Raw genomic sequence first — 19,434 nt, 5'->3', positions numbered from 1 at the left:
CTCTGTGGTGGGTTTTTTTTTTGTTTGTTTTTTTAGTGAGGCAATTGGGGTTAAGTGACTTGCCCAGGGTCACACAGCTAGTAAGTGTTAAGTGTCTGAGGCTGGATTTGAACTCAGGTACTCCTGAATCCAGGGCCAATGCTCTATCCACTGTGCCACCTAGCTGCCCCATACTCTGTGGTGTTTTCTTGGCAGAGATACTAGAATGGTTTGTCATTTCCTTCTCCAGCTTATTTTACAGATGAGGAAACTGAGGTAAAGAGGGTTAAGTAACTCACCTAGAGTCATACAGCTAGTAAGTGTCTAAGGACAGATCTGGACTCAGGTCTTCCTGACTCAAGGCCCAGTATTCTAATGACTTGTGCCACCTAGCTACACGTATTCTGGACTCTGCTGGACTCATCCTCTAAAGCTCTGCTGTTTTCCTGGGGCTTATAGTGAGTCAACCAGATAGTTTAAATTCAGTAATTAAGTATCTACCACTTAGAAGATATCATTTTAGACCTTGGGGGATCCAAAGATGATAATGATATGAATAATTACAGCTCACATTTAAATTGCCCTTTAAAGATTACAATGTAATTACATGGATGATCTCTCAAGAACCCTGTGATAGAGGAAGTGTTATTATTATTCCCAATTTACAGAAAATTGAGGCTAGGTGATGTTAAGTGACTTGTCCAAGGTAACTTGGGATAAATAAAACATAGACCCTTCCTCCAAAGAGTTTATTATCCAACAGGAGTTGAGGCATAAACACAAATAAGTTAGAGTTGGCTAGGGCACAGGGGTTAAGTGACTTGCCCTGGTTTACCCAGCCAATATGTGTGGACTTGATTCCAGGATTTAGGATCAGAGATTTAGAGATGGAATGGAATTTAAAGGACTTTAAATTCAACCTTCTCATCTTTTAGATGAAGAGACTGAGGGCCATAGAGATTAACTGCCTTAACCAGGCTCATGCAGCCTGAAATTAGGATTTCTGACTCTAAGACCAGTTCTCTAGCCATTATGCCAAGTTAATTCCAGCCCTTTTACACCGACTGTACATTTGTACAACAGTCGCTGTCTTCACTGAGAAGGAGTTTTCTCACAAGGGGCTCTCTATATCAGTGAAATTACATGTCTCCTACAAAACAATGTACCTGTGGCTTAATCTCTCTGGCTGTCAATTTCCTTATCAGTACAATGAATGACTTGGACTAGGAAGCTTTCAAGGCTCCTTCCAGCTTTAAAGCTCTCTATGACAGGTCACTTCATAGTAAATGATTCTCTAAGGGAATAATATTGTGGTAAAATTCTATTGCATATCGTTTAGTGGGGAAGAGTTAAAGGAATTTCTAGAAGTTATTACTGAGGGGAAAAGTTAAATACGTTATGGTTGTTTCAGGGAGCTGATCTTGCTGAATGAGACTAAGTATAAAAATAAGCTTGATATTTTCAAAGAGACAACATTAATGAAAGAACATTTCTGGAAATGAACAGAAAACTTCAAAAATACTAGTCAGCAAGGAATGGCATGTATTTGGTCATGGGGCAATGGAAATTGTCTAGGAATTTAAATCTGCCTTTTAGCGCCATGACTGACTTTGATTTTCTTCATTAACGCAACTGTTTTAAACTAAAAATAGAGCTGTCATCTTTAACTAAAAAAGAGGATGAAGCTAAGGTATTGCTGAGCACCTTTAATTGAGAAACTTATAAGGGTGATTATAATCTGATAATTCACAGGTGTCAAGGTGACTTGGTTGCCAAAGGTAGGTGAGAACAAGGAAAGATATTTTATATAAGATGTCAAGGAGGAGATGAAACTTGGAACTCATCTGACACCACATTATTAAAGAATTTAGATCAATGTCTATGGTTTTGGAAATTTCTCAGACTTTTATTAGACAAATAGAGATTGGAATAAGAGATAAGAACATATGGGAAAGTATTTTGGAAGAGAAAGAACTTGATTGAAGCAGAATTACAGGAATTTTCCAGACAACCAGACCCCATGTAATAAATATACAATTGATGGGACATAAACATAAAAGATGGAGAATATGACAAAGGATTAATAGAATTTGGCTGAATTACAAAATCTAGGAACACAAGGAAAGACAAGGAAAACGTTAGTGGCTTGGGGCAGTTATTAACCATAGACACATAGTTACTTGCTTTTTGACAAGCCTAATTTTATCCTGCAGTGGCTATCATTGCTTTGTGTCAATTGGTAACAGCCAAAAGATGCTATGGTGTTGATGACAGCAATTGAAGAGCGTGACTTGCAATAGAAGAAATAAGCAACAGTGACAAGTACAAAGACAGCTATGATGATTAAGGGGGAAAAAGAAGCAGAAGCAGATGGGACTTCAGTATACAGCCAACATGAAACTGAAGGAGAGATTTTGTAGAATATAGTTATTAATACTAATAGCACTTTAAATTTTTGAGTCATCCTCACAATGTCTTAGGAAGCAGGTATATCATATAAATTAAAAAAGATCTATTATTTTTGTTAGCACAGGGAACCCCCAGTGTGTCACAAACACCTCTGAATAAATCAGTTCTTGGGAGTTGTCTGAGTCAGGTAAAGGTTAAGGGACTTGCCCAGGACCAAATAGCTAGCACTTTCTGATTTAGGATTTGAACTACCAGCTTCCCGTCACTAAGCCAATGCTCTCTTTTTGGAACCATAAGGAAAGGATATAGTCTAGGTATCATTGTCCTGACCAGTATGAGTCCTCTTTGCAGAATGCCTTTCCCAGTCCCTTTCACTCTTCTGTAAGAGTTCACAATAACATGGGCAAGTCACTGAACCTCTAATTCATGTTTCCCAACTGGAAAATGAAGGGGTTGATCTAGATGACCTCTAAGTGACCTTCCACCTCTAAATCTAGGACCTGTCATCCATTCCTGCTGTTTCCAGTTTGGCTCGATATGAGGAGCTCATCCTTCACCTGCTGTAATCTCCAGAGGTCTGTGTTTTCCTGGATAGGACTGACAGAGACACAGCTTCGCCTCTGGGTAACTGGGGTGAAGTCTCTGTGTGTAGCCTGACAGATCTTTAGCCCTGATTCTAGCTCTCTGTCAGTCTTTATTCTCCCTTTTTTAAAGCCAAGTCTAAACTTTAACCTTGCTATATCAACTGGATGGGGATAATGGTTAGTGTGGATTTAAAGGGGCCACAAGAATTGAAACTATGCTGAAAACATTCAACTAATTAGGGAATTAACACCTTGGTTAGGGCAGCTAAGTGGCTCACTGGATAGAGTACTTGGCCTGAAGTAAGGAAGACTCATTTTTCTGAGTTTAAATCTGGTCTCAGACACGTACTAGCTGTGTGACCCTGGGCAAGTCACTTAATCCCAATTGCCTTAAACAACTGAGGCCATCTCCAGTCATCCTGATATCTATCTTGCCACTGGATCCAGATGACTCTGGAGGAGAGAGTGAAGTTGGTGACCTTGTATAGCCCTCCCTCACTTAAATTTAACCCACTGAAAGCCATGGCATCACCCCAGTGTCATGGTCCTATTTGGGAATGAAGGACAAACAACAATCTTCATGGTACTAGAATCTTGGTCTCCTTTCTCATAGGGCAGAAGGAGGTGGTTCTTTCTATTTTTCTATCTTACCTCATTGTTCTCTCTCTCTCTCTCTCCCTCTCTCTCTCACACACACACACAGACACAGACACACACACACACACACACACAAATGCACACATGCATACACACTCCAGTAGTATAATTTGAAGATGAGAGGAACATGGTTGTTATTAATGCTAAATTGAAGGCATTTCCAGAATAGGTAATCCCCAAATCCAATGCCAATTCTCAGTTCGCATGTTTCTTGAATTCTCTGCAGCTTTTGCACTACCCCTCTTCTCCATGATACTTTCTCTTTTTGAAGTTTTCATGACATTGCTCTAGCCTGATTCTCCTTTTACCTGTCTGAACTGTTCTCAATCTCTTTTTCTGTTTTTCTGTTTTTGTTTTTGCAGGGCAATGAGGGTTAAGTGACTTGCCCGGAGTCACACAGCTAGTAAGTGTCAAGTATCTGAGGCCAGATTTGAACTCAGGTCCTCCTGAATACAGGGTAGGTGCTTTAGCCACTTGAGCCACCTAACTGCCCCCTTTTTTTTCATTCAAATCATACCTACTGACTCTAGGTATCCCCCCAAGTCTCTGTTATAGACTTTTTTCTCTTTTCCTTCTATACTTTCTCCTTTGGAAACACATCAGTTCTCATGGGTTCAATTATTTTTTCTATTCAGATATTTCCCAGATCTAAATGTCTACCATATCCATCTATATCCAGTGTATCCATCTATATTCATTAACTGCCTTGTGGACCTCTAAATTGGATGTTTGAACATGTCCCAAATAGAGCTCATTATTTTTTTCTCCCAAACTCTTCCATCTTTCCAACTTCTCAATTATGGTCAAGTATACCACCCTCCTCTCAGTCACTCAGGCTGACAACCCCAGGGACATTCTCAAATCCTCGGTTACACTCATACTACACATCCAATCTGTTGCTCAGTCTTGTGTCTTCTATATAAAATCTTTCATATATGCCTCCCCTTTCCTATCTGTTCATACACACAAGTGATGAGTAGGCACCCACCACCTCACATCTGTATTATTATTGCAGTTGCCTTCTGGTTGATCTCCTTGTCTTAAGTCCCTTACTCCAGAACAACCTACACTCAGATGCCAAAATAATCTTTAAAGCTGAGCACTTATCATCTATTGCAGGTGTGAATGGTAAAAAATTCTACAAAGAGCTCAAATCCTTTGATGTTAAGCCAACATATACTTTTAAGTTGGTGATTTTGATGTAAATGTGGGCAGAAGAGAGGATGGCTACAAAATAGTTCAGGTGAAAGAAATATGAAAAAAAAAAAAACCACCAAAACAGACATTTGTAGATCATGCCATATACCCTTTCTCCAAGGAAAGAATCAGAAGGCACTAGGCATTATAATCAACAAGTAACCTCAGTTTACCATTAAAAAAAAAGTTTAGTTTGGCTGGACTACAAAATGCTTGAAGGGGAATAATATTAATTAGACTGGAATCGTAAAGGAGTGCCAAATTGTGAGGGCTCTTGAATTATAGGCTACAAGAAAGGGATAAGGCTTTCCTTAATGAAAAGAGAATACAGCAAAAGAAAAGCAAGTAAAGAAATGTGCCAAGATCAAAGCTTATAAAAGGTAGTATGGTGTAATGGAAAGTTTAGTAAGCTCAGAGTTAGGAGATTTAGACTCTAATCTTTCCTCTTCTAATAACTTTCTGTGTGAGTGAGGAAGTTGCTTAACCTTTGTGGGTCTCAGATTCCTTCCCTATAAAATGAGGAGGTTGGGTAAAATTAACTCCAGGTCCCTCCCCCAAATCCTTTAACATATTCATCCTTTAATGGATACAATCTCATTGATATCTCTCATACATTTCTGATGGCAGTAGTTGAACTGCCACTTGGACAAATGGATTCTGGCCCTCACAGTTCAAATGCACCTCTAGGTCTTAACATTGAGTCACAAATGTCACCAATGTATGACATTTGAGCCATAAAAATTAAAAAATGATATTGCCTTTTAGCATCAAAGTGTTTAATTCCGTTCATAATAACAAGCTAGATGGCTGATTTGTGTATAATGAATCTAGATGAAGATCTATTTAGAAAGGCATTTTTGTAAGTGATTTTTATAGTAATTTCTATGAGTAAGTACATTCCTTAGGATTCTTACTTCATTGTAATTGAAATGCTTACATTATGCTTCATGGATATTGTGGTGGTGTATAGGCCAGGAGCCATTGACTCAAAAATTTCCAAGTCTGACAAAGAAAAGAATAATGAAGCCTCCAAGCTGTAGGGAAATAGGTTTATTGAGAGAGGACCTATCTCACAATCAAGCCAGTCTCTGGCATGGGTAAAGCGGCAAAGACCCTGAGCAGACTTTTATACCTTCATGAGGCTTAACTTAATATACCTTACTATTTTAAGACATAACTCCTCCCATTTCACCTACATAACAAAGTCAAATGGTACAGCTCATGAATTCAATAGAAGTTCTGAGACTTTTACAGATGTTCCTTTAACTATTAATGGACAGGGAGGACATCGTCTCTAAATACAAAGGTATTGTCCCTTCACCTGATTGGTTGACCATCTAGGACATCAGCTTGAGGAGTAAGTGTCCATGTACATGGCAAGGTGACCTGATTGGTCATGATTTCTAATGCTGATTGGTCCCTTCAGCTTAGAAGATACTATCGTTAGGGCCTTGGTTAAACACAATGTGTCACAATGAATACAGTAAAAGGGACTTGGTTATCCAGAACAAGAGCAAATTCGCCATTCATTGATACCTGAAAACACATTATTGCATTGGCTTAAGCCACTAAGGAATATATTAGAGTACATAAAGAATAATTACATAATATCTATGCTCTGTGTGATAGTATTATTATTATTATTTATTATTTATTTTATTATTTTTTTTTTGCAGGGCAATGGGGGTTAAGTGACTTGCCCAAAGTCACACAGCTAGTAACTGTCAAGTGTCTGAGGCCAGATTTGAACTCAGGTACTGCTGAATTCAGGGCCGGTGCTTTATCCACCGCTCCACTTAGCTGCCCCCTGTGCTATAGTATTATTAATGTAAAAAAGAACACTTAATCTTAAATCTCTTATATTTAAGGGGTGGGGAAAATCTCACTTGTACCATATCAGGTTTTTTGGAGCCTGCATGAAACACTCCAGGAAGAGAACACAACTGACACATCATTTCCCACCTGGCTGTACTCATTTTGGAGGGTTTTTTACTTCTCTGCTAATGCTCATTGATTTTGGACTTCTTTGGCATCTCTCCCATGCCCCTGTGATGGCTGCTACTCCCCTCTTCAGTTTTCTTTTGTGTGTCATCTTACCCCATTAGACTGCAAACTCCTGGAGGGGAGGAACTGTTTTTCTTTATACCTAAGATGTGCCATAAACTGTGCTAAATCCTGATACTGAGATTGTGATCTCATTGATATAGGGAAATCCTGGAAGAGGAAACTTGAGTTAGGGCCTTTTCTGTACCATGCTATCTTAGAGAACTTCCTGGAGCACTCAGAGGCTTGTGTCTTGCTTGCCTAGATCTACAGTATGTATTAGAGGTGGGACTAGAATTCATGTCTTCTTAGCCCTGAGGTCAGCTCTCTATCTCTCTATACTGAACAGCTCTTGTAATCTTTGTTATGTATTTATGCATCTTATCTTCTGACAGACTGAAAATTCCTTAAGGGTAGAGGCCAGGTCTTATTTTCCTTCCTATAACCCCCCAGGGACAATAAAATGCAAGTTACAGCATATAGTAGTGACTTAACATGCAGTTTGTTGAATGGGTGGATGGAAATATGAATTTATGCAATTCTGGACAAGATCCTTGACAATAGTTGCTCTGGGGCTTTTCCTGCCTCAATTTTGTTTGTATGGTCCTGTTTACTCAGCCATCCTGTATTTAAAGGGCCATTGTTGGTCTTCTGATCAGGCTACTATCCTTTCAATAACTATCTTCTTTGACAGCATCACCTGCTTTGGATGGATGGAGTTGTCCAGATGGAGAACTGAGTATATTAGGAGCTCTAACCTGGGAATCACGACTTCTTCCTTTCTCTTTCACCCTGAGTCGCTGTTAGGTTTTTGTTAGGTTAGGTAGTAATAGCCCTGGTCAAAGGGCAGCAATTTATAGATTAAAATAGAGCCTCTAATAAGGTATTTACAGATAAAATGGAACAAAGAACATCCAGAGAAAGGCAGAAAACCAGAATATATTAGTATTAGACATTTATTTTAAGTTTTCTGAGTTTGTTTTTGTTGTTGTTCAGTCCTTTCTGACTCTTTGTGACCCCATGTGGTGTTTTCTTGGCAAAGATACTGGAATAGTTTGCCATTTCCTTCTCCAGCTCATTTTACAGATGAAGAAACTGAGGCAGAGTTAAGTGACTTGCCCAGGATCACATGGCTAGTAACTGTCTAAGGCCAGATTTGAACTCACAAAGGGCCCAGCATTTTATCTGCTGTGCTACCTAGATGCCCTAAGTTTTCTGGAAAGGAGAAAAAAGAAAAAGAAAGAAAAAACATGGTTATATACTTTTCACTTTCAGATAGAATTTGTAAACTCATCCACAGCTAACAATATTTTTTATTTACAATTCTCTTCCAACCCCTCCCCAACTATTGCTATTTGAATTTGGCCACTGAGTAGGATGGTATTTGTCTAGTGTAGATACTTGTTTAGAGCAGGGAAGTGGGCTGAATTTGGAGTCAGGAGACTTGGGTATGAGTCCCTTTTTATCTTATTACCTCTGTGACTTTGGGAAAATTTTTTTACTTTTATGAAGTTTGGTTTCTTTATCTATAAAATGTGTGTTGGGGGTGGGGGTAGCTCTGAAATTGATGAGCCAGTGACACTGGATCAACTGACCAAAGAATTCTTCAACCATCTTACAAAAGGTACAAATGCTTTATTCAACTGGGCAATTCTGGTGTACAAGGAAAGGCCATAATATTGAATTCTTTTTAGGCAAGGTATTTATGGGAAGGGCTGAGTCAATTCAGTTGAAAAAACCCTGTTTTGAGGATCTAACTTAAAGCAGGGAGGAAACCTGAAGAACCTAAATTAATTGGCACTTAGCATGTCCATTAGCCTGTATCTTCCAAATAACAGATGTCTCCAATGAGCTTCAGGCAGGCATTCTATCTTACTCAATTTGTGCTCAAATCCTTTTGCAAGCACCTATAGTGCAGATGTTCTATATTGTTGATTAAAGTGACAAGCATAAATAGTAGAATCCAGATGTGAGGGAGGCAAATGGGTCATTTTTCTCCACAGGTTACATGAGTCAGATTTGTGCCCAGACCAAAAATCCAATCCAGCAAAATATTACTAGATATCTACCATATTCAACTTACTGTGCTAGATATAGAAGATACATAAGATAATAAGATGAAAAGAAATAAGTTCTTGCCTTCAGGGAACTTATTTTCTATTGAGAGATTCAACATGGACACAAATAAGTAAATACAGTATAAAGTAATTTAAAGTAGAAGAGAGAATTAACAACTGGGAGAGGGCAGACCTAGGAGTGATAGGGGTGATAATTGAACTGAGCTTATAGAAAATAAGGACTCTGAGAGGTAGAGACTTGAAACTAGATTCTAGGAATACAGTAGGGGTAGGGATGCTTTGTGTTAATTTTCAGGGGTGAGAGATGGACTACTGAGTTCAAAGAATGGCTAAGAGGCCATACTAGCTCAGAGCATAGAGTGTATGAAGGGATTAAAGTGAGATAAGACTACAAAGCTAGTTTGGAGCTGCATTATGGAGGACTTTATTTTTATTTATTTATTTATTTTTTTAGTGAGGCAGTTGGGGTTAAGTGACATGCCCAGGGTCACACAGCTAGTAAGTGTTAAGTGTCTGAGGCCGGATTTGAACTCAGGTACTCCTGACTCCAAGGCTGGTGCTCTATCCACTGCGCCACCTAGCTGCCCCAAATCCTTTTTTTTTTTTTTTAAGTGAGGCAATTGGGGTTAAGTAACTTGCCCAGGGTTACACAGCTAGTAAGTGTTAAATGTCTGAGGCTAGATTTGAACTCAGGTACTCCTGACTCCAGGGCTGGTGCTCTATCCACTGTGCCACCTAGCTGTCCCTATGGAGGACTTTAAATGATAGACCATTGTCATCAAGGCAACAAGGAGCCATTGTAGGCTTTTGAGCTGTGGAATGAAATGGTCAGATTTGTTCCTTACTAAGATTATTTTGTTAAGTGTGTAGAGGATAGACTGGAGATAGGAGAAACTGGAATCATGAGGAAGAATTAGGAAGTGACTGCATGATCCAGGAAAGAGTTGATGAGGGCCTGAACTAGGATGGTGGTTTTTTTGTTTGTTTGTTTGTTTTTAATGTTTGTTTTCTCATTTATTTATTTAGTTGATCATTCATTCATTCATTTTAACTTTTTTTTAAAACATTTTGTATTCCAAATTTTCTTCCTCTATCCAACCCCTGACCCACTCATTGAGAAGGTAAGCAGTATATCAATTATACATATAAAGTTATGCTAAACATATTTCCATATTAACCATGTTGCAAAAAAAAAAAAACAAATAAGGAAAATAAAGTGAAAAAAGTATTCCTTAATCTATATTTAGAGTTCATAATTTCTTTTTCTGGAGATGTCTAGCTTTTTCCTTTTTTCATCATAGGTCCTTTGGAATTGTCTTGGATCATTGTATTGATTAGAGAAGCTAATCTTTTCAAAGCTGATCATACTTACAATATTGCTATTTCTTTGTACAATGTTCTTTTGGTTCTGTTCACCCACTTTGAATCAGTTTATATCTTTTTCCAGGTTTTTCTGAAACCATTCTGTTCATCATTTCTTATAGCACAATAGTATTCTACTATAATCATGTACCACAAATTATTCAGTCATTCCCCAATTAATGGTCATCCCCTCAGATTCTAATTCTTTGCTATCAGAAAAAGAGTTGCTATAAATGTTTTGGTACAAATAGGTCTTTTCCTCTTTTCTTTGATCTCTTTGGGATATAGACCTAATACTTGTAATGCTGGGTCAAATGGTATGTACAATTTTATAGTCCTTTGGGCGCAGCTCCAAATTGTTCTTTAGAGTGGTTGGATCAGTTTACAACTCCACCAACAGTGCATTAGTGTCAAATTGATTGTGAGTCATCCCAAAAGAATTATAAGACTCAGTGACTCAGTTTCCCAAGTTTCATTGCAATACTAAGTGAACACAGGGAGAACCAGAAAAGTGGAAAGGTATCTCTCTAATAGGGAAAAGAAAGAGTTATATATAGTATGGATAAATTGATTATCAGTCTTATTATAATAGTCTCCACCTTAAGGAGGTACAGGAGAGGGCTTATCCTTCTCATTATAATAATCTCCACCTTAGGGAGGTACATGGTAGGATCTATCCTAATTTGGAGTTCCTAAGGTCCTAAACCAACCACCAAGGCAGGTACCTTTTCCTATGGAGGTGTGTTTTGGGGGTTTATGTGTCATAAGGTGAATCTGGGGACAAATTTGGCCTTTTCTGCTCATGTCACTTTTTTATTCCTATGCCTAGTTTCAAAATATCTTCATTTATCATTTATTTCTAGTTTGAATTCCTATAGCCTGTCAGTTTATCATTGTTTTTGTTAAAGTTTTTATGATCTGCCTCTGTATGTTGTTATATTCTTGTTATAGGTACTGATTAATGTGGGTACTGGAGAAGCTAGGCCCTGACTTGTTTCCTAAATCTTAAGTTATCCATTAACTGGGGTCTGAATCCTTTTTAGAGATCATATCTAAATTAAAGCTTAGGTCTTATGTTTTTCTGATAACCCCTTTTTTGCCTCCTACATCAAGCATTTGTCATTTTCCTTTTCTGTTATGTTAGCCAATGTGATAGATGTGAAGTAGTACCTCAATTGTTTTAATTTCATTTCTCTAATCAGTACTGATTTAGATCATTTTTTCATATGACTATAGATAGCTTTGATTTCTCCTTCGAAAAACTGCCTGTTTATATCTTTTGACCATTGATCATTTGGGGAGTGGCTCTTATTTTTATAAATTTGGCTCAGTTCACTATATATATGAGAAGTAATTTTTGAGAGAATTTCCCTGCTTTCCTTTTAATTTTGGCTGTAATGGTTTTGCCTATGCAAAACCTTTTTAATTTCAACTAATCATTATCTACTTTACTTATCATAATCCCATCTCTTCTTTTGTTATAAACTCTTCCCTTATCCATAGATCTGACAGGTACATTTTCCCATAGTACCCAAATTTACCAATGCTATCACTTTTTATGTATAAGTTATTTATCCATTTTGATCTTATTGTAGTATACAGTGTGAGATGGTGGTTTATTTCTAGTTTCTTCCAAACCACTTTCCGGTTTCCTCAGCTTGTTGTTCAGTAGTTTCAGTCAGGCACAACTCTTCATAACCCCATTTTGGGGTTTTCTCAGCAAAGATACTGGAGTAGTTTGCTGTTTCCTTCTTCAGCTCATTCTTACAGATAAAGAAGGCAGGGTTAAGTGACTTTTCCAAGGTCACACAGCTAGTAAGTGTCTGAGGACAGATTTGAAGTCATGAAGATGAGTCTTCCTGAATTCAAGCCCAGTGCTATGTACATTGTGCTTCCTAGCTTCCTAGCAATTTTAGTCAAATGGTGAGTTCTTGCTCCAAAACTTTGTATGTTTGAGTTTATCAAATACTAGATTACTATGGGCATTTGTTACTGTGTATAGTATACCTAGTCTATTCCACTGATCTACCACTCTATTTCTTAGCCACTACCAGATTGTTTTGGTGATTTATACTTTGTCTAAAAGCTGATTTTCTTTACATTTTTTATAATCTTGACCTTTTGTTCTTCCAGATGAATTGTTATATTTTTGGTAGTTTGATTAGTATAACATTGAATAAATAAACTAATTTTGGTATAATTGTCATTTTTATTAAATGGCTTACCTCCCCTTCAGTAATTAATACTTATACATTTATTTAAATCTGTCTTTATTTGTATGAAAAGTATTTTATAATTGTGTTCATACAGTCCCTGGGTTTGTCTTGGCAGGTGGACTTCCAAGTATTTTATATTGTCTGAAGTTATTTTAAATGGAATTTCTTTCTCTCTCTTCCTGTTGGGTTTTGTTGTTATTAAATAGAAATTCTAATGATTTGTGTATTTTTATTTTATATCCTGCTATTTTGCTAAAGTTGTTAATTGTTTCAACTAGTTTTTTAGTTGATTCTCTAGGGTCTTCTCTAGGGTGGTAGTTTTCTGAATTGAGAGAGAGGGATAGACAAGAGAGATATTATAGAAGTCTATCTCATCTATCTAAATAAACTTTGTATTCACCTCAATCCTTAGCACACTGATTGCTACCTAATAATTGTTTTAAAATGTTTGTTGAATTTAAATTAATAAAGTTAACAAAGCATTGTCTAGCAAGTGTCTTTAATGAACTTGCTTTAAGGGATCAGTAAAACTGATTAATAGCTATATACTCCATCTAAAATTGCTGGTCATTTTACATTAAGAAATATAACCCTTGTGACAATATCTCATTGTGATTCTTGTAAATCATTTCCCTATGCTGTCTTCATTTTGAGGTGCCAAAGAGACTGCTAATGTGGGCATGGATATCCTCAATTATAGTCAGTAGAGTAATTTAATGCCCCTCAAATGTCCCAAATATTGTGGCAGCGAAAAGGCATTTAAAGAAAGGCATAGGCAGCACTTTGCATCTCTGACTCTAATGCATTTTTTTTTTTTTGCAGGGCAATGAGGGTTAAGTGCCTAGCCCAGGGTCACACAGCTAATGTCAAGTGTCTGAGGCTAGATTTGAACTCAGGTCCTCCTGAATCCAGGGCTGGTGCTTTATCCACTGCACCACCTAGCTGCCCCCACATCTCTGACTCTAATGGGGTTTCAAACTAGCCCCATGAACATGGGACTTTATTTATCTTAACTTTGGGGAGAAGGGTTGTGGCTATCAGGTGAAGATGATCAACTTTCATCTAGACAGAGTTTTAAGTATGTCCATTGCCAAAGCAGCAAGATGGTGGGAAGTGAATCTGGGGAATCATGGGAGTCCATTTTAACCCTTTGCCTTTGAGAACAAGGTTTGCTTGTCTCTTTAGTAACAGCTAGAGTGAGGAAGTGGATGAGAAGGATAGGGGATCAAGATTTCCAAACTTACTAGGAAATGCTTCTCTGCCATTAGGGGGTTGAAAGCATACTATTTTTTTTTTTTTGGTAATAAATATTCCATTGGATCTATATATGAATGAGTGCATGCTTTGTCATAATGAGTTCTCAAAGTAAGACAGTAAGTTCTGAATGGGATGGTGTGAAAATGAGCCAAGCAAATTGCGAATATAATTGCAATAGTAATATATTTAAACACAACACCCCTTTCCTAATTGGGGGGGGGGGGGAAGAGGAGGAACAGAACTGGGAAGACCCAGGTCTGGCTTGTCCAGGTACAATTTTAGCTTAGAATGCCACCTGGTGGCTTTCACAGATATAGCCTCCAACTATCCCTCAATATCAGAAAAAAGTACTGACTGTGTGTACAGGGGATGATGAAAATGCTTTAAATATGATTAGTACATTATAACTAGACCCTAAGGTAAAGCCATGAAACCCTCCTGTAACATCATGAGACTGATCACATTGTATATATACAAGATGATTTCTAATTTGGTCCTAAGTCACATGGGTGACGACAGAGACCAAATTCAAACCTAGATCCACTGGCACTAATTCCAGTGTCCTTTCTCCTATATTTCTCCTCATGTCTTGTCTTTGCCAAGATACCTCAGGGCAAGGACAGAGTAGCACGGAATTTACAATCTACAACCTAGGAGCAAGTGTATGCATCAGAGAAATGACAGCTTTTGCAGTATACCATGGAACAGCAGGCCCTCTGTAATGTTATTTCACCCATGTATTTAATGAGCCAGTTATTCCTGAGGGGTATGCCTTCAATTTGAAGAGTCAGTCACTCGACTGTGTAAGCACACAGTATATGAGTCAGCTAACAAGCATTTATTTTGCACCTACTATGTGGCAAGCACTGTGTTGAGTGAAATAGATACAAAAAAAGGTTAAAGTAAAGTTAAAATCCAAATCAACTAGTCCCTGCACTCAAGGAGTTCCCAGTCTAATGGGAGAAACGATATGTAAACAATTATATACAAATAAGCTATTCACAGGATAAAATTGAGGGTAATCAGAAGGAAGACATGAAGGAGGATTAAGAAAGGCTTCTTTCCAAAGGAGACACTTTAGCTGAGACTTGAAGGAAGCAGAGATGAGGAAGGAAGTCATTAATGGCATGGGGAACTGCCAAACACTTGGAGCTAGGAGAGTGCTATAGTGGTCAAGGAATAGCAAGGAGACTGGCATTACTGGATCACAGAGTATAGGGAGTAGTGTAAGATATAAGAAGACTGGAAAGGTAGAGAAGCCCAGGTTATGAAGGGCTTTGAAAGTCAATCACTGCATTTTATAATAGGAATCCACTGGAGTTTATTGAATGGCAGGTATGTGTGTGTGTGAGATCTTGTCAGATATGATTCAGGAAGATCAATTCGACAGCTAACTGAGAGAACAGAGGGTACTGGAGTGGGGAGAGACTTGAGGCAGAGAGAACAACTAGCAAGCACTGCAATGGTCCAAGTGTGAGGAGCTGAGGGCCCACACCAGGGTGGTTGCAGTGTCAGAGGAGTGAAAGGAGAATTCACAAGTTGTTTTATGAAGGTAGAATCCATAGGACTTGGTGCATTGTTAATGGACTATACATTGTTTAGGAGGTGGTGGTGAGAAAGAGTGAGGATTTGAAGATGATACCCTGATTGCAGAGCCTGAGTGACCAGGGTGATAGTGATGCTTTTGTTACCACTAGACTGGTTCTTGAAAACATCCCTCTCTCAAATAATTACTCACCCGCACATTCCAATCAGAATTTAAGTAAAAGTTTTTATTATTTAGCACACAGAGGCATGGCTGGGAGAAGAAGAGTAACTTCAACTCCCTGAACAAAAGAGAAGATGACAATTTTATAGAGGACAAAAGAGGGCAGAGGAGAGACTTAGAATTGAAAAGTTACAACAGTTTGGAAAATGATGATGCTAGCTATTTTGGGGGAGGTGGGTGGGTGGGACAATGAGGGTTAAGTGACTTGCCCAGGGTCACACAGTAGTGTCAAGTATCTGAGGCCCGATTTGAACTCAGGTCCTCCTGAATCCAGGGCTGGAGCTTTATCCACTATACCACCTAGCTGCTCCAATGCTAGCTATTTGGATATATGAATAATAATTCCACATTTCTAACTTGAGATTGTTATCACTACCTGGTCCTAATCACATAGCAAACACGACTGGCCCCCAATTAAGCTCATGTTGTAAATTCAAGGAGCCCAGCTTTTTGGGTGACTGCTTTATTATCTGTTTGACCAACCACTATCTGGTTAATCAACTTCTTTGCTTCTCCAAGGAAAGAGTCATCTCTAACTGACCCCAGTAAGCTGATCAACCACATTTCTCTATGGTCATAGTGTCCCCCTCAGGGTCAGAGCATCCCTAACTGGACTTAGGCCTATCAGGCTGCTACTAAACTTTTAACAATAAGAGGAAAGTTTGGAAGGGAGCAGGGTTTGGGGAAAAGATAATTTATTTGGGGCATATTAAGTTTAAAATTTCTATAAGAGAGGCAGTTTCACATGTATAAAATGTAGTTGGAAATGTGAGACTGAACATCAGGAGAGAGGTGAGGGCTGAATAAGTAGATAGAAGGAAGGGAGGAAAGAAATAAGCATTTATTAAGTACCTATTATGTGGCAGCTAAGTGGCTTAATTGATAGAGTACTGGGTCTTGAGTCAGGAAGACTAAAGTTCAAATATGGCCTTAGATACTTACTATCTGTGTGACCCTGGGCAAGTCACTGAACCTATGCTTGCCTTACTTCACTGGAAAAGGAAATGCCAAACTGTTCCACTATGTTTTCCAAGAAAAGCCCGTGAAAAGTTTTGACATACTGTGGTCTATGGGGTCACAAAGAGCTAGACACAATTAAACAATACCACGTGTCAGATACTGTGCTAAGCATTTTATAAATATTATCTCATTTGATATCACAACACTGGGAGTTGGGTGCTCTTATGGGGATACTATTTTTTCAGTTGAGGAAGCTGAGGCAGATAGCTTCAGTGACTTGTGCAGGATTATATAGCTAGTAAGGGAACGAAACTTTATTTGAATTCAGGCTTTCTTGACTCCCGGTCAAATGCTCTATTCACTATACCACCAAGCTACCCCTGAGAGTCATAAGCTTAGCAAAGAATTGAATCTATGGGAATTGATGAGATCACCAAACAAAATAGTATACAGGGAGAAGAGAAGAGGATCCAGGACAGAGTCTTTGGGGACCTACATTACTAGTTGTTGCTTGTCCTTCATTTTCAAGAGGACCAGTGATATCATGGGGTGATGTGTTGACTTGAGCATGAATTGGATTTAAGTGAGAAAGAGGTACACAAAGTCATTGGCCTCACTCTCTCTTTTAGAGATATTGAAATCCAATGGCAAGTCAAAAGTCAGGATGGCTGATGATGGCCTGGGATGCATTGGATGGATGATATTGGCATCTTCCATTGTTGGTAGGTATATCACCAATGTAGAAACAGAAGAGGAGAGATAAGAAGCAATCACAAAGGCAAGAAGAGAACCAGAAGAGAGCAATGTCATAACAATCCTGGAAGAAGAGAGCATCAGAGAGAAGATAATGATGAACAGGGGCAAAGACTGAAGAGAGGTCAAGAAGGATGAGTAATGAGAAAAGTCCATTAGATCTGGCAGTTAAGAAATCATTAGTGGTTTTGGAGAAAGCTCTCTTAATTGAATGATGAGGTCAGAAGTCAGACAAAAGAATTAGGGAAAGAATGAGAGAAAGGAAAATGGTAGCACCTATTTTTCATGGAGTTTAGCCACAAGAGAGAGGAGAAATATAGGATGATAGCTAGGAAAGGTGGGTGGATCAGATGAGGATTGTTTTAGAGAGTGCGGGAAGAAAAACAAGGCATGTACATTGTATTTAAATGGATAGTTTTAAGTGTTTGCAAACAATTTGTTTTTTTTAAGTGGTTTAAATATGCCATCTGAAATATTATTTATTCTATACTGTCCTTTTTCATGGATAGATCAGTCAGCTTGGCCCTGACCAAATGACCATGCTTTTCAAATTAGTGAAGTATAAAAGAATACAATTTTACTGTGCTAAAGATTGTCATTGGAAAGTCTAATGACTTAGAAGTTACCATCATCTGATTATAGTGAGTATACAACTTGATTACTATATCTACCTTGGCCATAACCTGATGCTCATTTTCAAGGAAACCAAGTGCTTTTGAATTAAACAGACTGTAATTTGTTAGACATTTAAGATTCACATGTAGGACAGGAAAAGCAATTTGAACAAATTCTTTCAATTTCAGTGTAACCTAATGTTCTGAAATTTTCTTGTAGAGTTTTATAGTAGTATTTATTCTATGATGTGATAAATACTTTGCCTGATTTTTCCAGATGCATAAAATACATCTAGGTCAGGTTGTCCAGGTGCAAAGGGCCCAAATGCCTCAAGCATGCATACAATTCAATGGACCCTTATCTTAAGTTATTATTAAGACCTCATCCCTTGTGTCTTCCTCAGGCCCAAATCAGCAACTATAACCTTACCACATATGTCACAATGAGAGTGGTAGCCTATTTAAAAGAAGGGAATTCCTAACCTGGTATACTTTTAAGAATTTCTAACCCTCCAATATTGCTTCAGTTGACTCTCCCCACTAGATTGTTAGGTCCTTGAGGTCAGAGACTGAATTTTACCTCATTTTGTATCTGCAGTGCTTAGCACAGTGCCTGGCTCAGAGCAGGTGCTTAATAAATGTTTTCGATTGATTGGTATCTTGAATTCTAAAAGTACTCATTTCTTTGGGTTAAGGCACCAAGGCCTCTCTTAAAATATATATGTTATACAGATGCTTCTTAATTAAGCAATCATTGGCCATCACCTCTGGGCTCAGACACTTACTAGTTGTGTGATCCTGGGCAAGTCACAATCTCTGTCTGCTTTAATCTAGTGAAGAAGGAAATGGCAAACCATTCCAGTAGCTTTACCAAGAAAACCCCACGGACAGTATGGTCTTTGGGGTCATGAAGAGTTGTAAATGAGTTCTTCTTCTTCTCGTTTATCTTTCCTTCTCAAAGAGGACCGTGACAGGAGGAAGGTGATGGCATGACTTGCAGTAAATTAGATTTAAATGAGGCAGGACTGTACAAAATCACCAGCCTCTCTCTCTCCTCCAGAGCCATCTGAGTCTAGTGGCAAGATATAGATGAGGATGACTGGAGATGGACCTAGATGCAATGGGAGGCCTTCGTCTTCTTAAGCTATTTCACAGGTCTCAGTTTGCCTGAGTCAATGTCCATTCAGTGATTAAGGATAAGTAAGAAATGAAGCAAAGAAAGGCCTTTTACCTAGTCAAAAAGGAAAAATAAAGAAATCTGGGAAGGGGGAGACCCTCAGGGTTTCTGCCCAAAATAGAAACAATTGTTATTTGTGCCCACTCCTGGCCATCAAGAGGTCATACAATGGCCAAATGAGACTTGGGTTGGGGACCTCTTGTTGGCCAATCAATGACAGCCAGAATTATTTGGGTTTAAGGAGTGGTCTTTGGAAAAAATCTTGCATGTAAACCCCAAGAAATTTTATGAGCATTTGGCAAACATATTCCTTTGGGCAGAACACCTGCAGTTAAAGTTATGATTCCCTTTATAAAGAGAGGGAGAGAAGCAGAAAGGAA

This window comes from Dromiciops gliroides, chromosome 1 (genome assembly GCF_019393635.1).
Source record: "Dromiciops gliroides isolate mDroGli1 chromosome 1, mDroGli1.pri, whole genome shotgun sequence".
Lineage (NCBI taxonomy): Eukaryota > Metazoa > Chordata > Mammalia > Microbiotheria > Microbiotheriidae > Dromiciops > Dromiciops gliroides.
The sequence above is the reverse complement of the archived record's forward strand: the minus strand, read 5'-3'. Positions refer to the sequence as shown.